Source organism: Miscanthus floridulus, chromosome 2, assembly GCF_019320115.1.
Source record: "Miscanthus floridulus cultivar M001 chromosome 2, ASM1932011v1, whole genome shotgun sequence".
Classification (NCBI taxonomy): domain Eukaryota; kingdom Viridiplantae; phylum Streptophyta; class Magnoliopsida; order Poales; family Poaceae; genus Miscanthus; species Miscanthus floridulus.
The window spans coordinates 98,372,830-98,387,562 of record NC_089581.1 but is presented as its reverse complement, the minus strand read 5'-3'; positions in this window follow the sequence as shown (position 1 = coordinate 98,387,562).

Sequence of the window (14,733 nt, the reverse complement as noted above, 5' to 3'; positions counted from 1 at the left end):
TCCATCAACACTACCAAACACTTTTAGCAATACTGTTCCTTTGAAATAATGTGCCCAATTCAATATGGACAAGTGAAAAGCAGTGCAAGCTAGGTGGCTGTAGGGGAAATAAAGAATCAAAGAAAAGACCATAAATTTAGTATCGTTGCTACATCTGAATATTTTTGTTCATGTTTTACTACTTAGAAATGTATTCAGGAAGTGCTTTGACTTTTGGAAAAAAAAGTGGAGGACTTATCGCATCGGAGTTCCTAAGATGGAGGAGGCAGTGATGATGGAAAAACATGAGCATACAGTCCTATTCACTATATGACAACTCGGGGGATGAATGATATCCATAACCTGGTTGATTGATTGTCCTATAATCAATTGTTTTTCAATTATTCCATACTTGCTTTCACACTTGATTTCACAAAAAAAAATGAAACTATCATAATTAGATGACCGTAAGTTTGTAAACAGTGAATAACAAATTTCTGAACTGTTTCTCTAAAGAGTAAGCAATTTTAGATCATGTCTGTAGTAATCATAAAACATTTCGTCAATAGATCATGTCAATTTTGTTTCATTTCTTACAGCCACAAAAATGTTCAGATACGTACAAAAAAATGTTCAGATAAGTACACCTTTCATCGTGAAGATAGATGGCAGTCAGTACCAAGACATCTACGAGAATGTTCACTACAAGATCCTTGTGGTGAGATTGATCACTGTGGATGCCCCACCAACAGGAGTTGTCTGACCTGAACAGCAAAGCCATTAGCCATTTATTTTTATTTGCTATCCAGTTTCAAAATGTATAAAGTGCTATCCAAAAACACCTGAATAATACATGTGACAAGGCAATGCAACCTCTGTTCAAATGAATAGCTTTCCAATCTGAACCCATAAATTATCTTTAAAGTATTATAAGATGTTCCCAGCAGCTGATTTTTCTATATACTCATTAGAAGGCAAAGAATTTCTATTGAGTTGTCAGATCTAGCATGCATTCCTCTCAACTCTATACAGATCATGAAGAAGACAATGGCCTAGATGCATGCATCCATCTCCTTGTTCCTATCACCAATCCGGACCAAGCCTAACCCCCAATGCGACCGCCCGCATCGCTCATGTGTTGGAAAATCGCTCAGGATTTTTTGTCACTAATGGAAAATAGGAGGCATATTTTCATCAGCATCTTGGACTGCAGAGATCATTGTCCTGAACTCATCGCATCTTGACTACACATTGAAGTCAGTCAACCAGAGAATAATATAAGTAGGAAACAATCATCTGATATTGCCCAGTTATATCTTCAGTTGAAAAAGAGGTAGAACATACATATGAATGGATACGATTTTGCTGTTTTGGTTTTGGTTATGCTTCTTATTTGTAATACTAAATGATAAATAATTTGTGCAGGCTTACAATGATACAGACGTCAAGTCATAATTATCTAGGTATAAATTGTTATAACTTCACCCCTCGGATACAACAATGTGAGTTCTCATTGTCCTTGGCGCATTCTCTTTGTTTAAAGTGCTGTCTGAGAACCGGTAGTTAAGCACCCCTAGAACTTTGACTAATTTTTTCAATGTTCTAAGGCTTAGCTGAGTAAAGAGTTGGTATATTCCTGACATATCAATTATTTGTATGTGCAATAAAGAACTTGACTGCTATTCCTGACATCCTTAACGCATGAATGAATCCTGTTGGGAGTTTCCAAGCACCAAGCAATGTCGAAGTAGAAGAAACACACATCAATAAAATTAGGAAATACCAAGTGGCAAATAATTGGCAAATTTTTTAGTTATCATCATAATATGGTCCGCATTTTTGTCCTATTGCATTCTACAGGACAGTGAACTGTACATCCAGAGCATGCAAAAGGCAAGCGGAGTGCTGGGCGCAACTAAAGGGGAGACAGGAAGGGGGGAGAGGGGTTTACCCAACACATACTGTTGAGGCGGTAGATGTCAACGTAATAGCGTCCAGAAGGAGGATCGCCACCATAACCAATGTAGATATGACTCGATTTAGGTAGCAATGTCCAACTGTGTGCCAATCAGTTTTGTTGTTCTGCTCTACTCGTCATGCAGTCCAGTTCCTGCCAATATTAATGTCACAGACTGATTGAATATCAGTTGACAAAAACTGAATATGAAGGCAGCAAACATTAATTCCAAAACGAATGTACTGAATCTTCCTGACCGTGGAATGTCTGAGCATCACTCTATAAGTCTCATGATTATCAGGCTTAGCATGAACTCACGAGTATACTATAACCAGTCTACATAGTCTGACTTACATGACCAAATCGGTTGAGAAGTAAGGCAAGAATTATTTTTCTCCATCTTTCAGGACCAGGATTTAGGATTACAACAATTGTTGGGACTCAGGATTACCCATGATAACAATTATTTTTTGACTCTGTCATTGCAATTTAGTTAGGGATTATGCAATTAAGCTAGCTACACCAAGGTTGTGCCCAACAGGGAGGGGGCTGGCCCTTGGACACCAGCGATGAGGCATAATTAAGCCAACTGTGTGCGTGCATGCCTAGCTGCACCTACGCCATGGCCGGCCGCTTAGTTTCTTGTACTGAAAAAACTAAACAAAAACTCTAAACATAACTGTCGACAGGGATGATCCGATGACACCCAACATGTGCCGCACTCACTGGTGTTGTAGATGGTCATATCACAACGCTGACGGCATGGGGATAGCCATGTTTATCAACTATATAAAAATGATATAAAAATCCATAACCATGTTTATTTAGCCCGTACACAATATCGTCAGAAATCAAGCCTCTAAACACATTAGACTGAGCTGCAGTGTAGCTTCTCATTGTTTGAGAAACCCTCCTACTGATTTGCACAATCAAGGAAGCAGGTACCAGGGTAGGTTGAGTTAGAACAAGATCATACTCACTTTTTGTGTAATCAATTGCTTAGTTTTCTTACTATATCATTTTTGTTCCTTCACTATCTCTCTCATTTGTGGAGAAGCATTTCTAGTACTAATTCGTAATGATAGGTGCATTCTGAGCAATCCTTAGTTCTGTTGAAAACCATATATAAGGTCCTAATGAATCCGATTCCCATCCTGACCAACTATAGTTATAAGGATTGCACCATATGAAACTACAGTTTCTACCATCATAAAGCATGGAGCCTTATAGTCCTTAATATGAGAATTTCTTCAATGTCCTGTAATAAAACAAATAATGTTTTGGTTCACAATAGGTACATGGTCAGATAGAATAGTGGTCAGTTTCTCTGGAATGTCTTGCCAGATTTTCCATAGCAGGTTCTTTAAAAATGAGTAACTTAAGGAGTTGCTTACTAAATTCAGTTAAAATAAATTTGTTCCTGTAATGGACCTTATTTGTACCTAGACACCATTAGTTTAACTGAAGAATGATGAGCCACTGTTCTTATAATAAACCTGGGACAACTTGGAACAACCCCGCCACACTCTATACTCTATTTTGTTGAAGAGCTCAAATGAATTGGAGAGCATTGAAATTTTGTAATTCACCTATTGAAGCATATAGTCAAACACCTCGTGTACGTGTTAACGGTTCAACAATAGAATCGAATCTAGATTAACCAAGCCCACAAACAAGGAGTACTGGGTATTTAGAATTAGGTAGTTAATGATAACATTGAGAAACACAGGGTGTTAAGATCAAGCAAGAGAAAGATCATACCAGAGACAATATGGTGTTGCAGTAACTGGAGATGCGTAACTCGCCGTTGTCACAACGTGGATGCGGGCGACCACTCGCCATCATAGCGACACAGATGTGGGAGAGCCGGATCGGGGGAGGGACCGCGCGTGTGCCCTGCCCGCTTTCGCTGCCGTTCGCCCGGCCTCCATGACCATGAGCAACCTGGCAAACGCAAGATGGCGGCGGGGCTCGAGATGGCGGCTGGGTTCGGTGTGGCGTTGCCAGTCGCGGATGCCGGCAGAGCCAACGTGGATGCAGGCGAACTGGATCGGGTGGAGGGCCAGGAGCGCGCCCTGCCCGGCCTCCATGACCACGATGGCAACGAGGATCGAGATGGCGGTGGGACTCGGCATTGACGTAGGGGCAGTGGGGATCGAAATGGCGGCAGGTATCGTTGCCAACGGCACTCGGGGAGGTGCTGCGGCCTACGGGTGCAAGGGCGGCATTGGTGGGGTAGGACGAAGGGGCATTGTCCGGGGTAGGGGTGTTGTCAGCGCGCTGTCTAGGGGCAGCGACCGAGGGGGGTGTTTGTGCAGGGAGGGGGTAGGGGCGGCGGCACGACCAGCTATGGGAGGGTGCGTGCGGTGGAGTCGCGACCAGTTGCGGGTGGGCGCGGGCGGTGGCAGCGTGGCTAGCTACGGGCGGGCGAGGGTGGCGGTGGCGCGCCTAGCTGCGGGTGAGGGCGACGATGGGGGTGCGGTGGATGCGGAGCTAAGCGGACGAATCATCGGAGCGCCTTCCTTCGACGTCGCTGCGGGTCGGTATCGCAAGCGAGGGGAGGGAAGGGCGACCCCAAAAAAAAAGTTGCACCAAAAAATTGTCTTACTTTTGTTCTTTTTAGTTGTAGGAGATACTTTTGCGTCTGCCATTCTACCCACCGCTGTCACCTTAGTTGCCGGTCTCAATTTATCATGCCCTAGTTGTAGGCCTGTGGCCACATAAAAAGAAATATAATTTGTTAAATCTGTTTGGTACAACTCCCTTTTGCTGGTGAAACAATTTCTTTTGGACTTGGCTCAAAAAAACATTTCTGTTGGTGAAGCTAAAACTGTAAACCATTTAGCAAAATAGTTTCTTTTTTTAGAAAAAAAGACGAAAGGACCATTATTCCCTTCTTTTTTTTTCTTTCATTTTCTTCCACTTTTTTCCTTTTCCTTCTATCTTCTTTCTTCCCCCACACGGGCCTTTGCTCTCTTGCAAGGCACACCCACGAGCGTCCTAGTGGTCGTACCCACATGCTCGCCGATGGCCACGCTCTGCCCCATCCCAAAACAAGCACCAGCATCCTCGCCGTGCCCTAGCCTTGACCCAAGCATTGGCAGTCGTGTGCTCCTCGGTGACCATGCCCCGACTGGTCCCTAGCCTAGCAACAGTGGCCTCGCCCACGCCCTGGCTCCGTCCCATCCCAGCCAAGACTAGTGGCCTCGCAGCGCCCCTGCGCCGATCCGAGCACTGATGTCCGCGCCCTGACCGGCCTCGAGCCCAGCACTGGCAGCCCCGCAACCTCGCCCTGTCCCTCTCCACGCTGGCCTGACGCAAATCTGCCCTTACCTGTGTTGGGTCCCATGCATGCGAGAGGAAGCCAAGAGAAGCATGTTTTTTCAGCTCCTTCCATGCGTAACAGCTTTAGGGTGTGTTTGGTTCCATGGACTAAATTTTAGTCTATGTCACATCGGATATTCGGATGTTATTTAGGAGAACTAAATATGAGTTAATTATAAAACTAATTACATAGATGGAGACTAATTTACGAGATGAATTTATTAAGCCTAATTAATCCGTCATTAGTATATATTTACTGTAGCACAACATAGTCAAATCATAGACTAATTAGGCTTAAAAAATTCGTCTCGCAAATTAGCCACAATCTGTGCAATTAGTTATTTTTTTCGTCTATATTTAATACTTCATGCATGTGTCAAACATCCGATGGGACAGGGACTAAAATTTCCCTGTAGTAACTAAACACCCCCTTAGTCACTAATATTTGCGGGGCTTCTTGTGTGAAGCGGTTTGATGGGAACATATATGGTTGGTGAAGTGCTAAAACCACTGCCGAAGGAGCATTAAAAGCCATACCAAATGCCCCTTAGTATCTAATGTTTTGGCACAATACACAAACTCTAATTTATCTGAGTGTGTTTTTTATGCCATAGTTGTGGTGCTGATTTTCCACGCCATAATCTGTGGCGCCCTCGCAACTGTTGTGTGGCAACGTGTGGTTAGAATCAAACAACATGTCTATCTATTATTAGGGAGTTCACAATGTATTTTGCCAGACTTGGCAAGAATGAGGGCTCGAAGAATAGGCGGAAGCATTGATGATCCATCCACCACACAATGTCCATTCAGAAATAAGGTAGGGCCTGCGAAGAAAAATCAGCCATCTCAACCTCCCATGTGAATCTTCTCTCATACCCCCAGTTTTTGTCCATTGCCCCGTCCTCCACCGCTATGTCCTTCTCGCCGCCCACAACCATCATGTCCTTATCCTCCGATGCTTCCCCATACTTGGACACCACCCACACGCCTCCCCGTCTCACCTTCGCCCCCATAGATCCAACCCCTTTCTGCACTGTAATACCTCTGGTATTACGAGCTCGCTAAGCACTGAGAGATAGATCTAATAAATATAGTGAGCTAGATTACTTAAATGCCTATATGTGTTAATGAAAAAAAATCCTAACGCGAAGAGTAGAATAAGTACTTCTAAACATTAGCACGGAAGCAAATTTTATAAACAAAAAATAAATATAATTTGTATGTAGTACTTGAATAAAGTTTAGAGTGTAAGTGTAGTAGATGGAAATGCAACATTAATTTTTGGAGAAGAAATACTATTAGTTAGTAATTTGGGAAGTTCAAAAATCAAACTTGGGATTTAAGAACGGTCATTTCGTTGCCGGCAAACACTTGAACTTGTGTTTAAAAGTATCATTCTTTGGCGAACTATATTAGACAAACTAATTAGGAAGTGCTTAGATATTTTGGTTCTAAGAGTTAGTATGTAGTATGGGCTAGGTTATGGTACAATTGTTAGTTGAATCCGGCAAGGACCCTTTCAAAATTAAGGCAAAAACGCTAAAGGTTGTTAGTTCTAACTAAGCCCTTACTCTGTCTAAGTCAAAAAAATCGTAGACAATGCCATTTTGGCAATTAAAAATCAATAAAAATGATTAAGCAATATATCTATGTTTTTGCGCAATTGGTTGCATTTAGGTGTATACTAGAACATGGTGCAGGTCATGGTTACGTTAGAGTTACGATGCTCATGCAAAAATTGCTGAATTTCATAAGAACACGCTGTGAACTACGTCGTTGACGTTCTGATTCATGAACCCATGACCGGCGTGACGAGCTCATGTTGGTGGGCTTCTATCTTCCTCTCTAGTCACTCTTAGGATGGAGGAATTACTTCGCTGGCTAGTTGGTAGTACCAGTTGCGGGTTGGGGTAGCTGGTTGGACTTGGGTCGAGTTAGGCACAGTTTTTTGTTTGCTTTAAAACTCGTGCATGACATTGGTAGCAGCCGCTAGGCCTAGGCTCATGGTCACCGCGCGTGGGGCGCTGCTGGCGCTGGGGCTTCGGCCGTGGTCGGGCCGCTGCCATTGCCCAACTCACGCACAAGGTTGAGGTCGCGCATCATCTGTGATTTGGCTTGTTGTTGCACGCACGTTGTGCTTAGGCGACTGGCCGCAGTGCCGCGCGCAGAGCATACCGTGGCCGCGGCAGGTTAGACTCGGCAGACGTGGTACCCGCCTCACCCGTCAAACCACCTACCACGTTGAGCACTCGAGCTATCCTACATCGTTGTGTCTGAGTCATCGGCTTCGGCTCCAGTGGCGATGTGACGCTTTCCCTGTCCACCCTGGCCGCTAGCCGATGCCGATGCACCCTCGTTCGGGTCCTGCCACTTCAAGTTACGCACGTCGCGCCAACCACCTGGGCTTGCCGCTTGTGTGTGCGAACTCGCTACCACCACTGACTGGAGCCATGCTTTAACTCACCCTACCGCTCGAGCTCATCCTCATGCTTTTCCCTCGACGTGACCATGGCCTGGGCACCGCACTTCCCGCCTTTCTAATTCACCTTGCTCGAGGCTTCGTAGTCTGATTCCTCGCACCAGCAAGAAGCCTAGGAGGTTATCTAGTAGCCTGACCCTCCCCAAGGTGCAGACGGGCATTGTGGTTGGCCAATTTTGCGATTGGCTCGTCGCCGATCAAAAATCACCACCATGCTTGGGAAACTGCGGGTAACGCCTATAGGGCTTTTAGCAATACGATTGATCATATCTCTGAACTCGGTTTGATTCCCCCTATTTGGTGCTCATGTTGTTTTGGCTAGAGCATTCGTTGGTGGCAGGGTGATGCACCGGTGCCGCGCTCGTAGCGCCGTCACGCGGTGTGGGCGCATGTGGCCAACTTGCCCCAGCGTTTCCCTATTTCAACCATCTTTGGGGCGTGCACCTAGGTGAGCAACTGATGCCTCTCCACCACCTCTACTCCCCTAGGAGTGTGTAGGCTCATAGGAATGGCCGTGCCACCACCGTGGCTAGCCGCTCATCGTTGCCGCTCCTGGTAGTACTCCACTGAGTTTTCAACCGCCATACATGCTTGCGAGTTTAGCCATAGATGGTGGTCGACCCTTTATTCCTATCGTAGTGGGTCCAGCTTGCCCGCGCGTAACTACCATTGCCGCCAGTGTGCCACGCCGTCGCGCACGGGTACGCCGGGGACCGCCCCGTTGCGAAGGCAACATGTTCCAAGGTCCTTAATGTAAATACGTCTCTCGTGCAATAGTGATCAAAGGCACCGCGTAATAACCGATTAGTCTGGGGGTTCTTTTGCAAATTGCGAACACGCAAGCGGGCCTTCTGGTCTTGGGCTACGTTGGGCCGTCACGACACGCGTGTGGCCACCTCCGCGCTGGGCTGTTGGGCTGATTAGGTCACCACCAGCCTTTTTCCTTTTCTAAGCATTTTCTAATTTAGTTTCTAAGGCAAAGTTGTAAATTGAATATAAAATTATGTAGTTAACCAAAAATTGTGAAACCAATTTTGGTAGGTTTCTAAAATTCTGATCTATCTGCTAGTATATTTTGTTCACATAGTTTTATAATATTCTTAGTAGTTATATAATTAATTTGAAATGCGTAATATTGTAAGATATAAACTTGTAGGAATTTTTGTGATGAATTGATGGTAGTGCTAGCTTTGAAAATTTTACAGTAGCTCCATGGTATTATTATGTGCCATCTGTAATTTTTGAAGCTTCAAAATAATTAGTTTGCTGAGGTAACTAATGAGCCCTAGTTTATATATATAGTAAATAAAAGGAAATAAAAGAAACACCTAGGGATTTTATAACTAAAACATTGTGGGAAATTAGCGCCTAGTTCGACAACATGGATACGTAGCCTTATACGTTAGTCGCTAGAGCCAGCTCATTAGTTTAGCAGCATAATCATATTTTAGAGTTGCGATTGCCGTGATCATTTACGTTTCTGCGTTGCATCCACGTATATCATAATAGGAACAACGATGGATCATGAAGTCGACCGAAGTAGCGAAAGCAGATGGTGACTCAATGATCATGCCACCATGATGAAAAGCTAACTTGGTTATATTTTACCCAGGCAAGCCCCGGTGCATAACCCCTATTATTCTGCACTTTATTTTATGCTTGTGCATTAAGTTTTAAGGAGTTCAATGAAAACCCACTTGCATATATATATATATATATATATCCTTATCCTATGAGTCTTACTAGTATGATAGGATCATGTAGATTGCTATGCTATAGGACCCTAGTAGAAGTCGAGTGATTGCCTATCACTCATGAAAGATAGGAATGCTATTATTGTTGTTGTTATATTACTATCACATGGAATATATATGAATTATAATTGGAGACCGGATGGAATGGTACTTTGAATCTGGACTTGGTTTGGCATTCGAGCAAGGCTCGGATTGCATTTTTTTCTGCCTGTGTCGGTTAAGGACTGGCCATTGCATTGGATTCTAGTTAGGTTACAGACTTATTATTCTAAGCACATACTTGTTTATGGGAGCAGGAAAGGCTTGTTGCTCTCTTGTTGTGGGTTCTGGCTCTTTCCAGACTGACTGATTAGAGGCGGGGATGGTGGAGGTCTAAGCACCACACTGAGTCTGAGACTCAGGTGTGGGGGCTTGGAGTCCAAGTTTGGACGAGGACCTAGACCCCTTGATAGGAGAGTGATGGGTTGGTCCTGCTTGTGCCTAGGGTACAAGCGAGGCATGTGTTTCGGGGTACCCAGCTGGGCACATTGATTCATGAATCGTCGGGTAAGCCGGTACGACTTGTCTACAATATGGCACCGTAGTAAGAATCGGAAGATGAAAGATGGTAAATGGGTCTTGATTGCTTATCACCTGCTTGAAAGTAGCACAAGTACTTACATAGAATGGTTAGTTAATGAACTAATGATGACTGCTAATGAAATTGAATATAAGGATGCACGCTTAGTAATGCTCCCTATAGATGCAATAACCCACAAGCCAGATAGCCTTGCATATCCTTGGAGTCTTTTCTTTCCTTCTGACGAGTAAGTCTTGTGGAGTACAATTGAGTACTCAGGGTTTGTTCTACCCTATTGCAGGTGATCAAAACATGTGGAGCTGACAATTATGTGTGGAAACCTCCTGGTGGGCTCAGCGAGAATTTCCTTAACGTCATGGACATAGAGTTTATTTGAAACTTCCACCCAAAAATGTTTTCCAATGGAAAAACTTATAACCTATTATGATGTATATAACAGATCATTAGGTTAATGTTTAACTTGTCATTAAATGATTTTGTTTCCACTGAGACTCTGATAACATGGTTACATTTAGCTATTATAAACAATAAATATTATACTCTAATGTTGCATGTAATATGATGTAAGAAATGACTTAAGAATGTTGTAAGCTTTATTCTCTCATTTGTGATCCTGATGGAAAATATGGATTTTTGGGTTCTCTCTCGGGGTGTGCTCAATAGAACTGTTTAAATTAGCTCACTCTTGGGGTGTTTAATGTCTAATGGAAGGCAAGCTCCTCTAGAAGTGAGTTATTTTAGGCGGGGTTCTGCCACATGCACCTCCCTCAATGTCACCACATCGGGACAAGGCACTCCCTATCGGGCAGGTCAGCTGCTCAACCTACATGTAGCCATCATCGAGGACTCGCCACTGCTTGTCCTACGCATGGCTATCACTGAGCTTGATCCCTTAGTCATTGTTGTCATCACACTTCTCCTAACCACAAATGTGGTGTGGGACGAGGAAGGGAGGAGCAAGCCTGCGCAGAGCAACGTTGTGCGTGCATTAAGGCTCGTTGGTGGTGGATGTGATGAGGGGTGGGTATGGTGGCTAGCGTCAAAGACCATCTTCATGGGCAAGTGGTGTAGTGGCGGAAACAACACCGACATGGAGAGAGAATGAAGCAAAAACAAGTTTAGTGTATGCACCCCATTTTTTAATTCAATCTTACCTGGTAGTAAGCTTACTGTCTGTTAGTTGTTCTTGCCGATAACAAGGCATTGTTTATTGCTTCTTACCCCCTTCGTACCTTCCACTGTGTCCCATGATACTAACACTATCGCTGACTTAGCTCAAGGTGAGGGAGTGAAAAAATATTATCTTACTTCCTCTCTTCTCCTGGCTTCCACCCGTGTGAAAGCCCTAATTTGGTTTTGGCTAATTAATGAAACCTAAGTGTACTAACCTTTGTCATTAGTGATGTATATGAGCTAGGTTAGTACACACCAAGTGGTGAAGCTAGATGATAGTCATGGTGATGGTGACAGCCAAAAGTGAAGATCAAGTGCTCCAACTTGAAAAAGAAGAAAGAGAAAAACAAAATGGGCTCAAGGCAAAGATATATTTGATAGGGCCATTTTATTTTGCCACTCAAGACACTATAGAGGGTGTGAGTAGGTTTAGGATAGATATCCATACTATTAAGAGGGGTGATCTCGAAGTGATTACGATTATCTAAGTGCCACTAGATGAATTAAACTCCATGCATTTGCATTAGGACCTAGTGAGTGCTTATATCCCTTGGAAAACATGTTTGTGAAATGCTAACTCACGTGCACAAGTGAGAACTTGGTGGAGTTAACACATTTGCACAAGGGATGAAGTTGGAGAAGGAAAAAAGGTCACTAGGCTGACCAAACTCTACGACTGAACGTGACGGGCGAGTCTAGTACTCAACCATAGGCTTGGCCTGCTCAAGCTAAGGAGGGACCGGACACTAGCCCTTGGGTGTGGCCAGACGCAACAATGACACTGTTCACTAAATGACATGCATGAGCATAGAGAGGACCGGATGCTGGGTGTGGACATGTCCGATCATGTTTTGGCTGCTCTCTATCTCTGGAAATAATTCGTCGGACTCTGTGGCGAGTCCAATCATGGTGACTGGATGTGTCCGATCGCCGATTTCATGTTCTAGAGCTCTCTGTGTTGCGATTGGCCATAGGGCTCGGGCGAGTATAGTCAGGCGACTAGTGCATTCGGTCCGCAGGCAGTGAGCACATGCGAGTAGCCATTAGGCGCCAACGGCTTCTTTCAAACGATCGGGACACGTGGTGCGTTGTGATCGACCGAACACGTTCGGTGCACCCTGTAGAGTGTCTGGTTAGTGTAGACAACATATGAAGGGGGCCAATGGGTATGTTGAGTGTGAGGGCTCTATAAATAGGTGTTGGCCGGCTTAGGCTCACCCTCTTAGACATTTTGATCATTGCTACATCCTTGTGAGCTAAGCCAAACATCTCGTACTCATCTCCTTCGTAGATTCATTATCTTTATGAGATTGGGAGTGATTCTAGTGCATTTGCTTAGAGTTTGAGCATCTAGTGGCACTAGTGATCGTGTAAGCTACGGGATTACTTGTTACTCTTGGTGGTTGTCGCCACCTAGACAACTTGGAGCAGCTTGGCACGAGTTGGTGATTGTTCGTGGCCATCTCCTGGTGATTTATGAGGGGTTCTTGTGCCTTCCCCATTGGAGATCACAAAAGGAAACTCTAGTGGATTGCTCAAAGCTTATGGATCCTCATCTTGTGTTGGTTGTGTGGCACCCAACTGTGGTTTAGGCGTGTGATGCCTATTAGCGCATGAACCTCCAAGCAGTGAGTGTATCACTACAGTGGGGACTAGCTTGCTGGCAAGCAAGTGAACCTCAAAAGAAAAATCATTGTATCAATTGGTATTTATTGTGATTGATTTTTTGCTTGCTCAGTCCAATATACACCCCTCTACCTCTCTTGTATTACATTCACTTATATATCTTATGTAGAGGTAGCTTAGCTAGCTAGTGTAGCTATCGGGTTCATAAACCCAGGGTCCCTAATGAGCCCGCTTCCCAACAAAAACTTGGCCTAGCAGATGACATTACAAACAATGTGCAACTCCTAGGCTGACCCAGATACCTAACGACAGGCCGGAAGAGCGATCTAGTCTCTGATCGGAAGGCCTAGCCAAGGAGGGGACGACGCTCGCTTTCGACTCCAACCTGCTTTTCTGACTGAAAGGCCTGACCAAAGAGGGGACGACGCTCGCTTTCGACTCTGACCCAATTTTTTGACCGGGAATACACTGAACCTTTGCTTATGGCTCTTCTTCGACTGGTGTGGTCGAAGCCAACTAGGAACGACCGGTTGGGGACGCCCGCTCGGTGAGGACCTAAGAAATTAGGTGAAGCAGATAAGGTAAGGTGCTCAAGTCAACCACAATACCGAAGATCATACTCTGCACACCTGTAGGACAGTATTGTCAGGCCATGCCAAAAGGGTACTTTGTAGCCTTCTAGACATGTCAGAACACAAACAGTGTTGTGGCACTGACATTTGCCCTACAGTATGGTAGGTGCCGACATTTGCCATACCAGAAGAGCATGATGGAGCCTGCCACATGCATCTAGGCATCAACAGTATTATGGGCACCGACAAACTATCTTGTACCTAACAGCATGGGCAACAAGACTAGGGAACACTCTCTTTCTCTCTCTCTCTCTAAACTTGTAAGACCATCCCCTTCACCTATAAAAGGGGATGCGCTCTCTCCCAACAGACGACGGTCATTTTGACTCCCTCTCTACTAGCTTTAGATATTCTGAGCACTTGAACAACTTCATAGCTCTAGAACTCTAAAGCTACACAGAGCATATGTTCTGATACATAGTGCACATAGGAGCTCCCATCACTCTTGAACCTTTAGTCTTGAGTCCGATCGGACCTCTAACACCCCCATCTTATTCCCACTCGTTTGTAACCCCATAGCAAACCTCAAGCACCTAGGCTCAGGAATAAAGTCACCAACCGACTCAAACTAGACGTAGGGCACGTTGCTTGAACCAGTATAAACCCTGTGTCATTGAGTGCTAGGCCACATCCGATCACAACGTACGACAAAACGACAAATATTTATTTATTGGTCACTTTTTGCACCGATAGTTGGCGCCATCCATGGGGAGGACGCCGTACGTTCATGCTTTTGGTCATCGGATGGCCCACCCTTCTGCCATCTTCATCGTGATAGGCTCAAGCGATATGACTTGCTTTGACTCATTGGAGTTTCCTATGCTCCCACCTATTGGGATGTGGGTTCCTCCTGTCTTCGAGCTGTCCTAGACCTTCCTCTTTGGAAGCCTGGACTAAACTGAGATGCTCGCAGCGTCATCAACAATCGGCGTCAAGCTCGGCATGATGATGACGTCCATCAAGGGGCAGTGAGAATAGGCGGCACGGCCCCCGGCCAGACCATCGAGGGTGTAACACCCTAGGTGTTTGGCTTCTACTAATTGCATTTCATTTCATAAACATGTGCATCATCTATCTCATCATGTCTTTGTTACTGAAACATGCATATGCAACATTTTCCAATTGTGTATGTTTCATACTTGAGTGTTGTGAATAGTAATGGTGTAACATGTGAATGCAACCTGAGTTTCTCATACCTTGAAACATGGCAACATGGTAGTAATATGACA